Source organism: Lepisosteus platostomus, chromosome 24 (genome assembly GCF_059453375.1).
Source record: "Lepisosteus platostomus isolate fLepPlt1 chromosome 24, fLepPlt1.hap1, whole genome shotgun sequence".
Lineage (NCBI taxonomy): Eukaryota > Metazoa > Chordata > Actinopteri > Semionotiformes > Lepisosteidae > Lepisosteus > Lepisosteus platostomus.
In genome coordinates this window covers 981,263-999,107 of record NC_142634.1, presented here as the reverse complement: position 1 = coordinate 999,107, position 17,845 = coordinate 981,263, and the positions used below count along the sequence as shown (strand labels likewise).

General features: G+C 42.3%; 1 long non-coding RNA gene and 1 pseudogene across 1 annotated transcript in view; both read left to right on the top strand.

The window, feature by feature from the left end:
* Window positions 1–17,845, top strand: part of LOC148641333 (uncharacterized) — a 338,459-nt gene that overhangs the window by 204,669 nt on the left and 115,945 nt on the right. The gene's annotated exons all lie outside the window — the stretch shown is intronic.
* On the top strand, window positions 11,307–11,887 carry LOC148641338 (28S ribosomal RNA; annotated as a pseudogene; the record flags this gene model as incomplete).

Sequence of the window (17,845 nt, the reverse complement as noted above, 5' to 3'; positions counted from 1 at the left end):
TCAGCATTTACATGTTCCCACTTGGTCAGCTTTTAAGATCACATACCATACCTGACACAGATGTGGCTGTCTCTATCCTATCTAATTGCATCTCTGACATAAAAATTTGGATGACTCAAAACTTCCTTCATCTTAACTGCGATAAGACTGAAGTCATGCTTATTGGCACTCCCCGTCAACTTCGTAAAGCCAGTCCTGTAACCCTATCTGTAGATGGCTCTGTACTCTGTAGCTTCAATCAAAATTAAAAAACCTTGGGGTTATATTCGATTCTGGCTTAACACTCGACCCACATGTGCAGCATACTGTCAAAACATCTTTTTTTCATCTTAGAAATATCGCTAGACTACACCCTATGCTATCATTAACTGTGGCTGAAAAGCTGATCAACACATATGTATTCTCTCGAATTGACTACTGTAATGCTCTACTTGCTGGGGTATCTAAATAGACTCTGAACAAACTGCAGTATGTCCAAAATTCAGCAGCCAGAATCCTGACCAGGACTAGTGCAAGTGTTCACATTACTCCTATCCTGGAGTACTTGCACTGGCTTCCGGTCAAATTCCGTTTAGACTTTAAAATCCTCATGCTCATCTATAAGGCTCTGCATGGCTTGGCACCTCAGTACCTGTCTGAACTATTATCGCCCTACTCCCCACCTCGCAACCTTCACTCTTCTAATTCTGCTCTCCTTACTGTCCCCCAAGCCCGTCTACATTGTGTGGGTGACATGGCCTTTTCCTGTTATGCTCCAAGCTCTGGAACTCTCTCCCCAAGGATATCAGAGAGTCACCTTCTCTAAACTCCTTCAAATCCCTCTTCTTCAGAAAAGCCTTTACTCTGTATATTGTAATTGTGTTTTATATTGTGTATTCTTTTTATTTATTGTTGTTGTCATCCTCTAAAGCGCTTTGAGAAGCCACCTTTAAAGGCGCTATATAAAATAAAGTTCATTATTATTATTATTATTATTATTATTATTTCCTTGCCATCAACCTCTGTGTTCTTTTGTACCCTGTTCCTGTTGTCTACTCTCATTTTCCCTTATTTGTACTTAGTTCACTTGTGTTGTTTTCTTTTCTTTGGCACTACTATAGTTCCCTTACCCTGTGTGTTATTGTGTCTTATCACATACCAGTAACTTTTTCACCTTAAAATAATCACTTTTTGCACCAACCCTTGTTGTCACGCTTCCTAAGTCCCTCACCAGAACCCACCTATATCCAAAAATTATCCTAAATGTTACACCCCTTTACCTCTAGACACTTGGGTTCGTAACATTTTTCGGGGCTCATCCGGGTGATCAAATCACAGTGTTAAGGATTTCTTTTTTGGTTGCAGAATTTTGGTGTTTGTACTTTTGTGCATTTTGGGACTGGTTAGCGTTATCGGGTATTTGTTTAGGAATAAGGACTGCTATAGGATTCTGATTTGTGGATTGTATTTTTGGCAAGGTAGTTATGGCCACTTTCGATTTGCGAACGTTTGTGGAGGAGCCTTCCTTTGAGCAGCTGGAGAGGTGTAGAAAGGACGAATTGCTCCAAATTGCTGATCACTTCCACATTCAGGTATTGACGCAAGCTCTTAAAAGGAACATCAAGAGAGCTGTTATTGATAAATTGTTGGAATTAGAAGTCTTTGCACTAGCGAGCAACGACGCCAGTCCTCCTGGGGCTGGGGCTAAATCTGCTATGGCTAGGGAAGAACACATCGAGTTGCAGGTGGTGGCTAAAGACTTAACCGAGGCAGACGTCAAGGCCACATTACCTCCCTTTGAACCGTTCTCTCCGGTCTCCACTGGGTCAAAAAATGAGATTCGCCTGAAAGTTCATCTGGCCTGCTTGCAAATAGAGGCGCAGGAAAAAGCCCAGGCACGCCAGATAGAATTTGAGTTGAGCCTTTGTAGTGGACGGCTTCCTCTGCATTGTGTCAAATGAACACCCAGGGACACCAGGTAGAGGTCTGCGATTTTATTTCCTTATAGAACATGAGGTGTTACGCTAAATGTCTCTCTCTCTCCTGATTGGCATCCACAATGCGTCTGAGACTCTCCTTGTAATCATATTATATAAAATAACAGAATAATAATAATATCTAGAATGATATATAAGATCTTACAATATAAAGAATGATATATAAAAATAATAGATTACATATATAAATGTAATTATATAATATAATATATAATTAACACAATACCCTCCATCTATGTACATTCAGATGACTACACATATATCATATCAATATCAAATCAATTACAATGATTGTTATACACCCATAAATAGCCCCTTTCTTTTCCCATGTTTTATCTATCATTACATTATACGTACTCTCCACGATATAAGACACACCTACAATATTAAATAAGAAAGAAAAAAATTATAACAAAATGGACGACATACCTTATAGAACATAAAACACATGGGCGTTACACACGCTAAATGTCTCTCTCTCCTGCTTAGCAAAATATAACGTGGGGTTAAACACCATATAATGCATTAAACATTACCTTTATGAACTACCGTGATTAATTGGGCACACAACTGTAATATTCACAGAAATAAGATATATAATATCACCACATTATATGTAATAAAAAGAAATTAAAAAAATAACGCTTGCATGCTAACTTGCATGACCACATGGTCACCAATATATTACGCCACACTAGTAATCGTTTAAAACAGAAAATAAATTGATTAAAATAAAGTCGCATAAGGTCATTTGGTGTCGACAATGCGTCTGAGAAATCACCAGAAAAATGTAACGCCTATGACGCCCAGGGTGCACCTTAATTGACGCCCCACCAACAACAAATCCCAAGGTATGTCGCAAAGCCAACTATATACATAAAAATATAACTAATTTTGAGGAAGTTCACAAAATAAAATAAAAAAATAACATAAAATAAATGATTACATCATATAACCATGGCTCAATACACTTGGCTACACCTTGCAAATCGTAAAATGGAGATCAAGGCGGAGAAAGAGTTTAAGCTCGGACAGCTTGAATTACAAGCAAGAAGGAATGCTCCTGCTGCGCAGCTGACCCAGTCCAAGGCCTCTAGCGTGTCTCCTTTGCAAGTTCCACTCTCAACCACCTTTGATGTAAGTAAGCAGATTGCTTTAGTTCCTCTATTCAGGGAGTCGGAAGTTGATTCGTACTTTGGTACATTCGAGCGCATTGCCACATCCCTTCGCTGGCCTAAGGAGGTCTGGTCACTGCTTTTGCAGTGTAAACTAGTGGACAAAGCTCCGGAAGTTTGCGCTACACTTTCTCTGGAAGAAAGTTTGTATTTTGATATTGTGAAAGCTGCTATATTACAGGCTTACAAATTAGTTCCTGAAGCTTATAGACAATGATTTCAAAATCATCGTAAAGTGTCAGGCCAAACGTTTGTTGAATTCACTAGAGAATTCATTTGATAAATGGTGTGTAGCCAGTAAAGTGAGCGACTTTAACTCATTGCACAATTTAATGTTATTAGAAGAATTTAAGAACTGTTTGCCTGAACGCGTTGCTGTCTATTTGAATGAACAAAAAGTAACTTCCTTATCGCAAGGAGCTGTTTTGCCAGATGAGTTTGTGCTCACGCACAAAAACGTTTTTACGTCTGCACGGCCGCAAAAGACTCTGCCTTAATCTAGAATACCAACTGGAGAAAATCCAACTACAATTAAAGCATCATGTTCGTCAGAAACACGCAAATGTTTTTATTGTCATAGAAAAGGGCATATCATTGCTGCTTGTATGACGCATAAGCGTATTGTTCAGCCAATTGTTTCTTTTTTCCTATGCTTAAACAAACATTATTTGTTTGTTTTTATGGGCGGGGTGTTACACCCCAGTGTGTGGGATGTAACCTTGATTGTTCTCCCTCCCCCATTGGTCCATCATTACATCATTGTTTCTGTGTGACATCATCTTCAATTAACTCTTGGCCAATCAGAATGCAGATAATTCCGTATATTAGTTGGAGGTTTCAGAAGGAAGGGGTCTTTTGTTTGACTTCGGACCTGCTCGGCTTAGCTTCAGTTTTGTTTCGCTTTTGGTTTTTGCTTCGGCTTCTTTTGTTTGTGTTTTCGTATAGTTTCGGCCTTTGTTGGTTTGTGTTTTCCACGTACTTTCGTTTGTTTGTTTGTGTTTATCGTTTATTTTGCCATTACCTTGCCCTAACGTGTTATCAACCTCTGTGTTCTTTTGTTCCCTGTTCCTGTTGTCTACTCTCGTTTTCCCTTATTTGTATTCCTAGTTCACTTGTGTATTTGTGTGAACTTTTGTGTATAGGGTTAGCTTAGGTTGTCGGGTACATTCTGCACACATAGTTGATTTTTGTATTAGTAGCAGTACAGGAGTTAGTATGGGTGAGTGCCTCTTGTCTTGTATGGTTTTGTGTAGTCAGTGAAGGTTAGCTAAGGTGTTTGAAGATGCCGAAAACTGAGTGTTTCAGGTTTTCTTATGTAGTTAGGTTAGCTTTCCCTCACCTTCTTGCCAGCTCCATTTTGTTTGTTATTTTTCTTTTCTTTGGCACTGCTCTAGTTCCCTTTCCTGTGTGTTATTGTGTCTTATTAAATACCAGTCACTTACAGTACTCACCTTGCACCAACACTTATCACGCTTCCCTCACCAGAACCCACCTGCATCCAAAAACTATCCTAAATGTTACACCCCTTTACCCCTAGACACTTGGGGTCGTAACAACTGCCAGCACTTCACTTATTACACTTTTACTGCTCCTTTGACATGATCTAGAATTTGTCATTTCTTAAAAGACCTGTCGGCCAGACTGCAGATCTGCATCCAAAATGTAAGATCTAGTAAAACGTGATAATTCGTGAAACATGCATGGGATTCTCAAAGGGTGTCACAGTGCTCTATGTCAGACACCGGTAAGCAATACTTTCATCATGCATTGAGCAATAGGAACTAAGTATACAAGAGGTAAGGTTTAAAAGCGATTCTGTGGTGCAACAAGCACTGTCATGCAAGCATTTAATCAATGGCACTTCTGCTACAATGTGATTGCTTCATACCTGTATATGTTGTTTTTGTAATGAGAAACAGTGCTGTGGCTCTACCCTTGTGATCCTGTGGGTTGCTGTACTTCACAACACTATCTCTGGCCTGTCTGGAGCTAAATCCTGATCCTGATTATTGCCCTGGGCAATACAGAATCACTGCAAACACTTCACTGAATACACTTTTCCTGCTCCTTTGACATGATCCAGAATTTGTCATTTCTTAAATCACCTGTTGGCCACACTGCAGATCTGCAGGCAAAATGTGAGCTATAGTAAAATACGGTGATTTTTGCAACAAGCCCAGGTATGTGTTTTTGTAACAGAAAGAATAAGGTTCTGGATCCCGAGATGAAGTTAAACAGATGAGTTTATTGCATGCAAGGAACAATAAAGCCGAAGTCTTGTTCAATGTGCCGGTACAAACTTTAGGTTTATATAGTCCTTTCTTGCTGCTCTGATGTCATTTGTTCTTATGGTAAAGAGGGGGGTCTTGGTATTTGGCCAGTTAAGAGACCCTGGCCATATGGTCTGTTTAAGATTATATCCCCAGGGAGTTCTTAGCTCGCATCTGGGATCCTTATCAGTTAACCCCCTTTCTGCCATAAACTCCAGCTTGTTGTTTAGAAGTCTAAACCTCATACAGAAAAGGATTTAATTTAAACCCATCTTCACATCTTTCTTCAGTGTCAAAAAGCATAGTGTTCTGTCTCAGAGGCCTGTAAGCAATACTTTGTTCATTGCATTATGCAATTATTTTCACATATGTTAATGTAATCAGATCTTAAGTGTTGTTTATAAAACAAAACTAATTAAAATAAATGCTTTTGTTATTATTTACCTTGTACCACAGAACAGGAAAGTCTTTGTAGTTCAAGACACAAAGTGTCCAAATGATGCAACACCTGATCTAAGGAAGATTAACACGTGAATATTTTTTTTTCTCAAAAAAACATTGTTTTCCTAAAAAAAGGCATTCCTTTCATTTTATTTATTAAATAAACTCACAATATGTATAGCAGTGGCCTTCAATTTTAGAAAAATGTAGCACTGCTGAACGCACAATTGAAATAAAAATTTTCCCTCAAAATAAGACATTACTAACAATGACCACAAGGTGGATATATTGACCTTACAAGTTAGGAAAGGCAGAACTGAGAAAAGGTAAAAGGAATAGAAATGCATTGAAATTTGAAAAAATATGATTTTTTTTTCTAAATGAAACAGCGAAACCTTTGTTACCTTTGAGCTATGATTTAATCTACTATGCAAGAACTGCTTATGTTCAGGCAGTATGGAACTCTGAAGTACTCTGGCATATGAAACTCTGTTCTGTTGACATTGCCTGTGATTAATACCTGGGACAAACACCCACACATGACATAAAATATATCAATCACATGGTATTGAGGGCAGAGCCACAGGATCACTGCTAAACACTTCACTAAATACACTTTTCCTACTCATTTGATATGATCCAGAATTGTTAATTTCTTAAAAGACCCGTCAGCCCGACTGCAGATCCGCAGCACCCAGCTCCACATGCGAGAGGGGCTGTGGCACACGTTGCATTGTCCAGCCGAGACTCGCGCCCAGCCCCGCTTCACACCCCAGCCCGACCGACCCAGCCCTTAGAGCCAATCCTTATCCCGAAGTTATGGATCTGACTTGCCGACTTTCCTTACCTACATTGTTCTAACATGCCAGCAGCCCTTCTCGCACACCCTGGTTGGAGCTCCCCCTCCTTTCCTTGTGGGGGACAAGGCCAGGGTGCCATGGGGGTTAAGCCATCATCTGCAGCGACGGGGAGGATGGCAGGCAGACGGCGGGTGGCCTCGACTAGTGTCTAGGTGTCTAGCAGCTGCTTAGAACTGGTGCAGACCAGGGGACTATTTAATTTTAAAAAAGCATCGCGAAGGCCCGCAGCGGGTGTTGACACAATGTGATTTCTGCTCAGTGCTCTGAATGTCAAAGTGAAAAAATTCAATGAAGAGTGGGTAAATGGTGGGAGTAGCTATGACTCTTAAAATGAAACCCTTAAAATGAAAAATAAAGTTCATGTCGAACCATACCAGCTGGCACGTCGCCCAGGTCAAGAAGGTGCCCTGGAAGGACCTGGGCCTGGGTCCTGCTCCAGTAATGTAAAGCCCTTGACAAGATCCAACGAAAGACTCGTGTCTGTGTGCACACAGATGACACATGAAGACCTGGCCCAGGTCAGGCCTGATGAGAGTCTACTCTTCCGCTCGACCGGAGCATCCTCGATCATGATAAGTCACGCATTTGTGATCTACAGATCCAAATACAAAGACATAAAGAGGCTAGATGATTCAAGCGACCTTGAAAGCCTCATATTATGATCCCTCCATGATGAACATTCTGGAGGAGGCGGCTGATAATGAAACATTTGATTACAGCAATGAGAACCCACCATCACCACCTCTGCAAGTAGAAGATGACTGTAATCTAGAAGCAAATGAATCCCTTGTTGAACCAGCCTTATTAAGTGGACTTAATGGCAAGAACGCCATAACCATGCAATTACCTGATGACGACCAAACATGCCTGGTCTGCAATGAAAAGATCGGAAGTTCCAAAGCACAAAATGTAACAAAACTAGCAATAGCCTTCACTCTATCCAGTGCCACCTTTCCAAGTGAAAATAAAAACAAGACATGAATGATGAAAAAGGCAAAAGTATAATAATTGCAACATGGACTTCCAAACAAAATCGAGGCTTTTGTTTCTCAACATAAAAGACATTCCCATCCTGATATCATCCATGAGGAAAGAATCCATGATCTAAATAAAATCAAAGTAAAGAATCCAGTAAGATTTGATGGAAGAAGAACTTACAAAACTGAAAACATTGGAAATTAAGTATAAAGGGGCTTAAACATCAACCAACTAATCGCCCAAGAATTCGGTTCAAAAAACAACAAACAAGTTGGTGAAAAAAGAAGATCAACAAGAAATAGAAAAATCCAAGAAAACTCATTAACTAACACTGAGCAAAACCCATCAGTAACCAAAAAGAGGACACTCAACAAAATTAACTGGAATCCACTCGAGACTCAAAAGACTCTCTAAAGACATAGCTAACAGAGATGAAACTGAAACAGCATGGAAAGGAGCTGTTTTCAATTATTCAGAGGACCCCGAAACAATCAACCAATTAACTGAAATTGCAACAGAAAAACTATTACAAACTTATAAATCTGAAACTCTAAAAGGTAATAATAAAAAGCAAAGACATAACAAACATCAAAATGGAAAATAATGGTCATGGATAAAAAGAAGAGCAAACAAAAAAGGCTCTATAAATACCACCAATCTCTATACAAAAAGAACAGATCAAAACTGACTTCTCTCATCCTTGATGGAGCAGAAAGTACATCCTGCAAAACTGACAAAACTGAAATCTATAACTCCTACAAAAAGAAATGGAAGGATCCCACTACATTTAACAACCTTGATAACTTCAAATCAAGGGGGAGCGCAGACAATGAAATATTCGAAACTCTCATCAGCGAAGAGGAAATCCGAGAAAACATCAGAACAATGAAGAAAAATCTGCGCCTGGACCAGAGAATGTTGACTGGCATGCCATCGATGATCTGGAGGGTGATGGCGAGAAGCTTTTCCAATTTTTTAACCTCTGGCTAATCACCGGCCATATACCCAAACAATTAAAGCAATGCAGAACAATATTGATACCAAAGACAACAGATGAAAAGAGCCTGGATGACATCTGCAATTGGAGACCCTTCACCATCGGGTCAATGCTCCTCAGACTCTTCTCATGCATAATAACCAAATTTCTAAAAAAAGCCTGTCCAATGATTCATTGAAGCCTCTGGCTGCTCAGAGAATCTGACTGCACTACAACACATCCTGAATAACGCCAAAAGCATCACAAGCAAATTGCTATGGAATTCATTGATATTGCTAAGGCTTTTGACTCAGTGGCCCACAAACACATATTCCAAGTACTAAAACAAAAAGAGCTAGATAACCACGTAATTGAGTAAATCAAAAACTCATACCATGAATGCACAATCAGATTAAAGCAGACAAACAATCCTCGCATGAAATCTCCATCAAGGTTGGAGTCGAACAGGGTGATCCTATGTCACCTCTACTGTTTAATCTAGCTCTGGACCCCCTGATAAACACCCTGGAAGAACTCAGCTGTGGCTTCAAAACGGAGGCTGGAAATATCACGACTTTGGCTTTTGCAGATGACTTGGTTCTGTTGAGCAACAATTGGGAGGGGATGAAAAAGAACACTGACACCTTTGAAGTATTCTGCGCTCACACAGGACTAATGGTACGAGCAAAAAAGTGCCACGGGTTCTTGATTTCTCTGACCAAGGACTCATATGTCATCAATAATTACGAAGATTGGTCCATAAACAATAACAAATTACATACTGTATGATTACACCCTGTGAATCAGAGAAATATCTCGATCTCAAAATAAACCCATGGACAACAACCAAAAAACCAGTTGCAGTAAATCTGCTACAAGATTGGATCCACAAAATTGACAAAGCCCCACTAATACCTTCTCAAAAGTCAACAAATACTGAATGTATACACAATTCCAAGACTAATCTATCAGACGGACCATGCCTATACCAATTAATTATCACTAAAGAATCTGGATGGACTCATAAGGAAAGCAATAAAAAGGTGGCTACATCTCACCGAATCGACATTTAATGGACTACTATACTCTAGTAATAGAGACGGAGGATTGGGCACAACCAACCTCTCCAGGCTGATTCCTTCAATACAAATCAGAAGGCTACAGCGTATGGCTATGTCACCGGATCCTATCATCAGCACTCTGATGCGATCGGAAGACGCACAAGTAAAACTCCGGAAACTCTGGATCCAGGGTGGTGGCGATGAAAACAAAATCCCGCAACTTAAAGACCCAACAACCTTAACAGTGCAGTCAGAGGATATACTGCTTCCAGTGGAATGGGAACCCAGTCCCAACCAAAAACCAAAATTCATGACTCCATGCAACTGGCGTAATGACGAATTTGAGAACTGGACAAAATTACCTGTTCAAGGAACAAGAATTAAAAACTTCAAAGGTGACCCTGACAGTAACTCCTGGCTTGCGCATCACAAAGGTTTCAAAGAAAGACACTATATCGCAGCACTTCAACTTCGGACTAATGTACTGTATATCCCAACAGGGAAAGCTTGAACAGAGGCCAAAGGGGATACCCAACACTCTGCCACAAGTGCCAACAGAAAACTGAAACATGTTCACACATACTCGATCAATGCCCCTGCGGGAAAAGCACAAGAATTAAAAGACACAATAAAATCTGTGACATTTTAGCCAAAGAGGCTAAAAAACAAAATTGGGAAATCAGAAAAGAGCCACACTTCAGACTCAAAGAGGTCAGAAAACCTGACTTCATTTTCACAAAAAACAATGAATCAATTGTAATAGATGTTACTGTACGTTATGAACAAAACTTACACACACTAAAGGAGGCAGAAAGAGAGAAAGTTGTCTACTATGAGCACCTGAAAGAACAGATCAAAGAAACAACAGGTGCTGAAAAAGTCACCTTCTACGGCTTCCCTATTGGAGCGAGAGGAAAATGGCATAGGAGAAACTTCAACGTCCTCCAGAGCCTGCAGATCAGAGAAAGTGGACAGAAACAGCTCTTCAGCCAAAGAGCCCTACTCTACTCCCTCGACATCCTCTCAATGTTTGGCGGCAAAAACGCGGCCACTGAAAACAACAATGACTGTATATAACCACAAAATGTATACAGTATAATGTAACTAAATTGTGCTAAAAATGTTATGTTATGTACTGCTATATTGTAAACACCTCGGCTTGAATTAAAACCACAGCAACTACCCCTTACCCTGCTTAGCAATCTAGCTAGGTCCCGGTCTTTACAGCACTACCCTAGCCGGGACTGATTTTGACTGGTGGGCACTCAATTAGACAACCCACCTTGACTTTGTGGATCTCGTAATTATTACAATTGGCATGGGAGCACTCAAAGCCATTGGCGGGTGTGTCATCCCTGATGCTGTCATGCAAGTGTCATTTTGGATGATTAAGTGGACAGGCCACTGAACCCGGAAAAGAAACCAGTCAGTCTGGTGAATGTAATAGCCAAATGCCTTGTTATCTAATTAGTGACGTGCATGAATGGATGGACGAGATTCCTACTGTCCCTACCTACTATCTAGCCAAACCACAGCCAAGGGAACGGGCTTGGCGGAATCAGTGGGGAAAAAAGACGCTGTTGAGCTTGACTCTAGTCTGGCACTGTGAAGAGACATGAGAGGTGTAGAATAGGAAGGAGGCCCCATCCCGGGGGCGCCACTGCTGAAATACCACTATTCTTATCGTTTCCTCACTTACCTGGCGAGGTGGGAGGGCGAGTCTCTTGTTTCTGGCACCCGCTGGCCACGGCCCACTCCGGAGACAGTGGCAGGTGGGGAGTTTGACTGGGGCGGTATACCTCTCAAATGGTAACGCAGGTATTCTAAGGCGAGCTCAGGGAGGACAGAAACCTCCCATGGAGCAGAAGGGCAAAAGCTCGCTTGATCTTGATTTTCAGTATGAATATAGACTGCAAAAGTGGGGCCTCAGGATCCTTCTGACTTTTGGGGTTTCAAGAAGGAGGTGTCAGAAAAGTTACCACTGGATAACTGGCTTGTGGTGGCCAAGCGTTCATAGTGACATTGCTTTTTGATCCTTCGATGTCAGCTCTTCCTGTCATTGAGAAGCAGAATTCACCAAGCGTTGAATTGTTCACCCACTAATAGGGAACGTGAGCTGGGTTTAGACCGTCGTGTTGCTGGGTCAGGGTGTTGTACGTAGTAGAGCAGTCACCTCGCTCCAAGCTTTTGTTGCGCTTTTAGACTGAGCGAGGTCCGGTGGTGGCCCGGACCCCCCGCGTGCTCCCGGTGACCCACGGCCTGGGACCAGGCAGCCTAGCCGGTAAGGGAGAAAATTGAACACATCCATTTTGTCATTTTTATGGAGACAGACATGATGCTGAGTTTAAAACTGGGGATAACAGACATTAAAGGAAAGCTCTGAGTCTCTGCTTTCACGTGCACCTGGTTTAAACCTAGAACCATGCAGCATTTTGGAGATATTAATGAAAACAAGCTATCCTGTTACGACCCCAGGTGTCTAGCGGTAAAGGGGTGTAACATTTAGGATAGTTTGTGGATGCAGGTGGGTTCTAGTGAGGGACTTAGGAAGCGTGATAACAAGGGTTGATGCAAAAGTGATTATTTTAAGGTGAATAAGTGACTGGTACGTAATAGGATACAATAACACAATGGGTAAGGAAACTAGAGCAGTGTCAAAGAAAAGAAAACAACAAACAAAATGGAGCTGGCTAAGAAAGCGAGGGAAAGCTAACCTAACTACAGAAGAAAACCCGAAACACTCGGTCTTCTGTGTCTTCTAACGCCCTAGCTAACCTTCACTGACTACCCAAAACCATACAAGACAAAAGATACTCACCCGTCCTAAACTACTGTTTCTAAAACAAAAATCAACTATGTGTGCAGAATGTACCCAACAACCTAAACCAATCCAATACACAAGAGTTCACACAAATACAGAAGTGAACTACGAATACCGAAGGGAAAACGAGAGTGGACACAAGTAACAGGGTACAAAAGAACAAAGAGATTGATGCAATACGTCTGGGCAAGGTAATGGCTTAATAAAGGATAACACAAACAAACGAAAGTATAAGGAGACAAACACAAACCAACAAAGCCAAAGCAATACAAAACACGAACGCACGAAGCGAAACGAAGCCGAAGAAAAACCAAAAGCGAAACCGAAGCTAAGCCAAGCGGGACCGAAGTCAAACGAAAGGGCCCTTCCTTCTGAAAACCTCCAAGTTGTATACTGAATAAACTGCACTGTGATTGGCTGAGAAGCTAATTGATAATTGTAACAATGGTGTAATGATGGGCCAAGGGGGAGGAAGAACAATCAAGGTCAGGAAGTGGGGAACATAGCGACAAAATACACATGGACCACACACTGGGACATGACACATTCATTTGGTCAATATTCAGAAATATTGGAAACACATGTTTATGGATGCAGACATGATGCTGAGTTTTTAAACTGGGGATAATAGACATTAAATGAAACATCTGAATTGCATTTGGTTTAAACCTTGTAATATGCACCGTTTCGGAGATGTGAATGAAAATATGCCCTCAATTTTGTCAATATTGAAAAATACTGGAAACACATTTTTATGGAGGCAGACATGATGCTGAGTTTAAAACTGGGGATAATAGACATTAAATGAAAGCTCCGATTCTCTGCTACAAGCTATTGTACAAGCATTTTCTTTTTAAGCTTATAGTATGCACCGTTTGGGAGATAATAATGAAACCAGGCCATGCGTTTTGTCAATATTAAAAACATTTATTTTAGGAAGTGCAAGGCTCTCTGCTTTCAAATGCTCTTGGTTTAAACCTTGTAATATGCACCATTTTGGAGATATTAATGTAATATGCCATCCATTTTGTCAATATTCAAAAACATTGGCCACGCCAATTTTTATGGATGCAGACATGATGCTGAGTTTAAAACTGCTGATAATAGACATTAAATGAAGGTGAACAGCCTCTGGCATGTTAGAACAACGTAGGTAAAGTCAGTCAGCAAGTCAGATCCATAACTTTGGGATAAGGATTGGCTCTGGGTCGGTCAGGCTGGGTTGGGAAGCGGGGCTGGGCGCGAGTAATGGCTGGACGAGGCGCCGTGTGCCGTTGCCACATTCGTGCGCCCCAGTCGGAGCCCTCCCTCGCCTTCTCGCGGGAAGGCCGGGGTGCCGGGGGGTCAAGCCATCGTCCACGGCAGCGAATCTGGACACGGCGCTGGGCCCAGAGGGGGGAGGGGAAGGCCGGCGAGCGGTCTCGGCCAGTGTTTAGCAGCTGGCTTAGAACTGGTGAGGACCAGGGGAATTCAACTGTTTAATTAAAACAAAGCATCCTGAAGGCCCGTGGTGGGTGTCAACACGATGCGATTTCTGCCCAGTGCTCTGAATGTCAAAGTGAAGAAATTAAATGAAGCGCGGCTAAATGGCGGGAGTAACTATGACTCTCTTAACTCCCTTGGGTAAGGAGTGGAGACCTAGTGACCTCTACCTCCATGTGGTTCCGCTGGTAACTCCACTGCTCTGCTTGAGTACGTGGAGGTCAAATGAGGTCTAAATGATCTCACCCCTCCTGTGGGCCCGCCAACCCACTAGGTAGTACCCATGGCGAAACCTCAAAATGGAGAGTAATGTTAATGAAGAACCATACCGGATGACATGTCGTCCAGACAAATAAGGTGCCCTGGAAGGACTTCGGGTTGGGTCCTGTTCCAGTAAATACCTACAGGACCCCAGTAGTTAAGAGTTATCAGCAGGCTCTCTGGAAGAGAGCGACACGGGCTGGACTATACAGAAAAAACGCTCCTGGCTGGCTTTAAACAGTACCTTATCCAGGACCTGGGTGTGGTAAACTGCTCTGAGGAGGTAGTGTCACGCAGGGGCTGACTGCAGAGGATAGGGATGCAATGCGGTGCCCTAGGTAGGGTTGGCGCTAGATGTAGGTGTTGTCGAAGTAAACAGGCAGGGGTCCGAGTCCAGGAAGGCGTAGTAGTGGCTTAGGCACAGAATAGGTAGGTGAAGGCGTAGTCGAGGAGACTGGCAGGGGTCGGAGTCAGGGAAGGGGTAGAAGAGGTGTCGGAGTGGATTCGGAAGGCGGAGGCGTAATCGAAGAGACAGGCAGGGGTCACGATCCGAGAGAGCATTCTAGAGGCGAAGGTACAAAATCGAGTGGCAAAGAGGTAGTCGGAAAAGCAGGGTCGAGGTCCAGGGGAGAATTCGTAGTAAGGCGAAAGCGTAGATAGCAGGTAAGCTCCGGGAGAGAATCTCAATCGTGAGCAATGATCTGGTGAGGGTTTAAGTAGAGGACTGATTGACGTGTGCACGTTTGGTACGTGGAGAGCTCGTGGGAATACGGGAGCGTTTGCTTGCATGAGGGAGATTCGTGACAGGTAGGTATTTAAAACTGGGCAGAGACTCACAAAGTACATATTTTAAGTCATTAGCACAAAATTCACCCATCTGAGATTGTGCCAGCCCTAAAATAAACCCTAAAAACTTTATTTTAAATAGGCAACGTTTCCAGATTCCTATTTTTTATGGATCCGTCTGAAACATTCTTGATGTTTGTGAAGGACGTTCCCAAAACAAGCAATTTTTTTACCAACTGAGGATGACTGGACTGTCTCACCAAACCATTGCTAATTACATCAAAAACATCAACCGGTTCCTGTGCTACATCCTGAATGCCACCAACCTAAGACAGGAGGATCCAAGCCTAGCTAACGTCATCATCATCTTCCAGAGCATCCTAAAGGACATTCAGCAAAAAAACAGCAAGGATGTCTCACAGGAAGTCATCAGAAAGAGGTATTTTCCATTTAGAACTCTGATTCCAGTTGGTTTCTGGTTCCAGTACATGACAGGAATTGATGTTGATGGTACTACTCCTTCTGCCACAGATACAGACAGCTGCAGAGTCCTGGGCCGAGCGCCAGTGACTGCTGGAAGGTGCTGAGGGCTGCAAAGAGAGATGTGGAGCGGAACTGGAGAAGACGCACACCTCAGAAGACATCACCATGCCTGAGCAGCTTCTTGTGCTGTATTACCTGCAGGCCATTATTCAGCTGAAGCACCTGCATCACCTAGGGGTGATAAAGAATATAACAGTAAGAATGACAGTCTTGCATATTTCAGTTGTTTGGTCAAATTCGAACAATGACACAATGATCTGACGTTTATAAAGAGACAGAATAACAGTGCTGGTCAGGGCTCATCACTGTCATTTAGGTGGCGCTCCTGTTACAGTACTTAGAGCCTTTACAGGAAGACTGGACTGGAGGGAGCGGTGAGGGAGAAGATCCTCCCAGCTCTGTGTTCAGTCAAGCAGATTGAACGCACTGGAGAGCGGAAGTGTGAGAGTGGAATTTGATCTCCACCCCAACTTCTCTTCAATAACTCCATATGGAACAAGAGTTAATGAACGGCAAACATCAGGTTCAAACAGCCACAGCAGCACTAAATCGTAATGGTTCTTGATGACACCTCCTCATGATATATGTAAGCCCCTTCTCTCCTTCACATTCATCTTTTGCACCTCTCTTCCACACCATCCCCTACTTGTGAGTCCTCATTGAGATCCCAGCCGCTTCGTCCTACAGAAGCTTAGCACCCAGCCAAGTGGGTCAGACTGACTGACTGAAATACTCAACACTCTCCATACACTTCATTACTGGGTGCAGCTGTTGCTACTGTAAAATCATCATTGGCAGATATTATTATTAGATATTATTTATTGAATTGCTTGTGATTTCAAGTCCAGGAATGGATGCAGAGAAATAATTTTGTGTCACAAAGAGGACAAAAACTGGTGATAATAGCAGTGACAAAGCACACAACCTCCTCACAGCTGCTGGCATGCTTTGCCTGAATGAAGAAGAGGAACATGTAAGTCTAGTTACGCTGATATACTCTCTCCAGTTCATTGCCATCATCTGTCTTCGGCATTCAACATTTTTTCAGATGTTTCACATTCACTAGACTACACTGTACTGCCACTGATAGCATCTGTGGAACAGAGACTGAAATGTTTTTCATTTCTTCCGTGGGGGAGCCAATTTAAAATCCTTCCAATGACTTGCGAAGACTGCATGAGAAGTAAACCATATCACAAAGATGTTTTAATGTATTAATCAAACTGTCTGTGGCTTGGAAACAATCATACACTGTGTGTATGTGTTTGTTTTGTAGATATCATCTTCCATTCACCACCAGCCAGGCTGCCAGGAGGGCATTTTACACGGCCACAAAGAGGCTCACAGATGCACAGAACAGCATTGTGGCGGATTATCTGGCCCACTCAGATGGTACTGCAGAGAAACACTAGAGGATGCTGACATATGGCAACATCTGCTCAGCCATTGAAGTCATTGAAGGTGTTGCAGAGGAGGGATCTCAGTAAGTTTCACCATGTTCTGAATAAATGACAAAATAATGTGTCAAAAACAGCAATTACTTCATGCTTTTGAAACATCAAGAGAGCAATCGCCACTCAGTGCTGCAGTATGCACATTTGCTGTATAACTGGAAGAGAAAACACCACTTTCAGTTCTTTTCAGCCAACGTGTTACAGAGATTATTGTGATCTAATATTCGCTTTTACATCAGATCAGCACCAACATCTGCTGTGGTAGCTGCAGGATCTGGAAATCCGAAGATGGATGATGCCACAGCCTTCCAGGAGCTGACACAGGAGTTTCCAGTGTCGTTAGATGGGCAGCTTCCCAGAAAGAAAGAGCGCCTGAGACTGACTAGAAGTCATGACTGACACAGTTACGACAGGTGGAGATCAGATCAGAGGAAGATGAGACTGCAGAACATTATTGGTAAGTTTACATATCACTTATTTTCACAGAGAAACAGACAAAGTGACCCGCTATTTTCAAAGCATTGGCTGGACTGCAAATACACCAACAGCGTCTGAGGTGCTTGAGAAGTGGAAGCCAAACACAGATGCACAACCAAATGAAAGGCAAATTAAAAAGATGGAAAGAGTCAAACCTGGAGAGTCCTGAGTATCACTGACGATCCAGTGAAGTGGAAGAAGGTTGTGACTTCCAGGCATTTCCAGAAAGAAGAGGTGGTGTGTGATTACCATGGCGAGGTCATCGCAAAGACACCTGCAGAAGC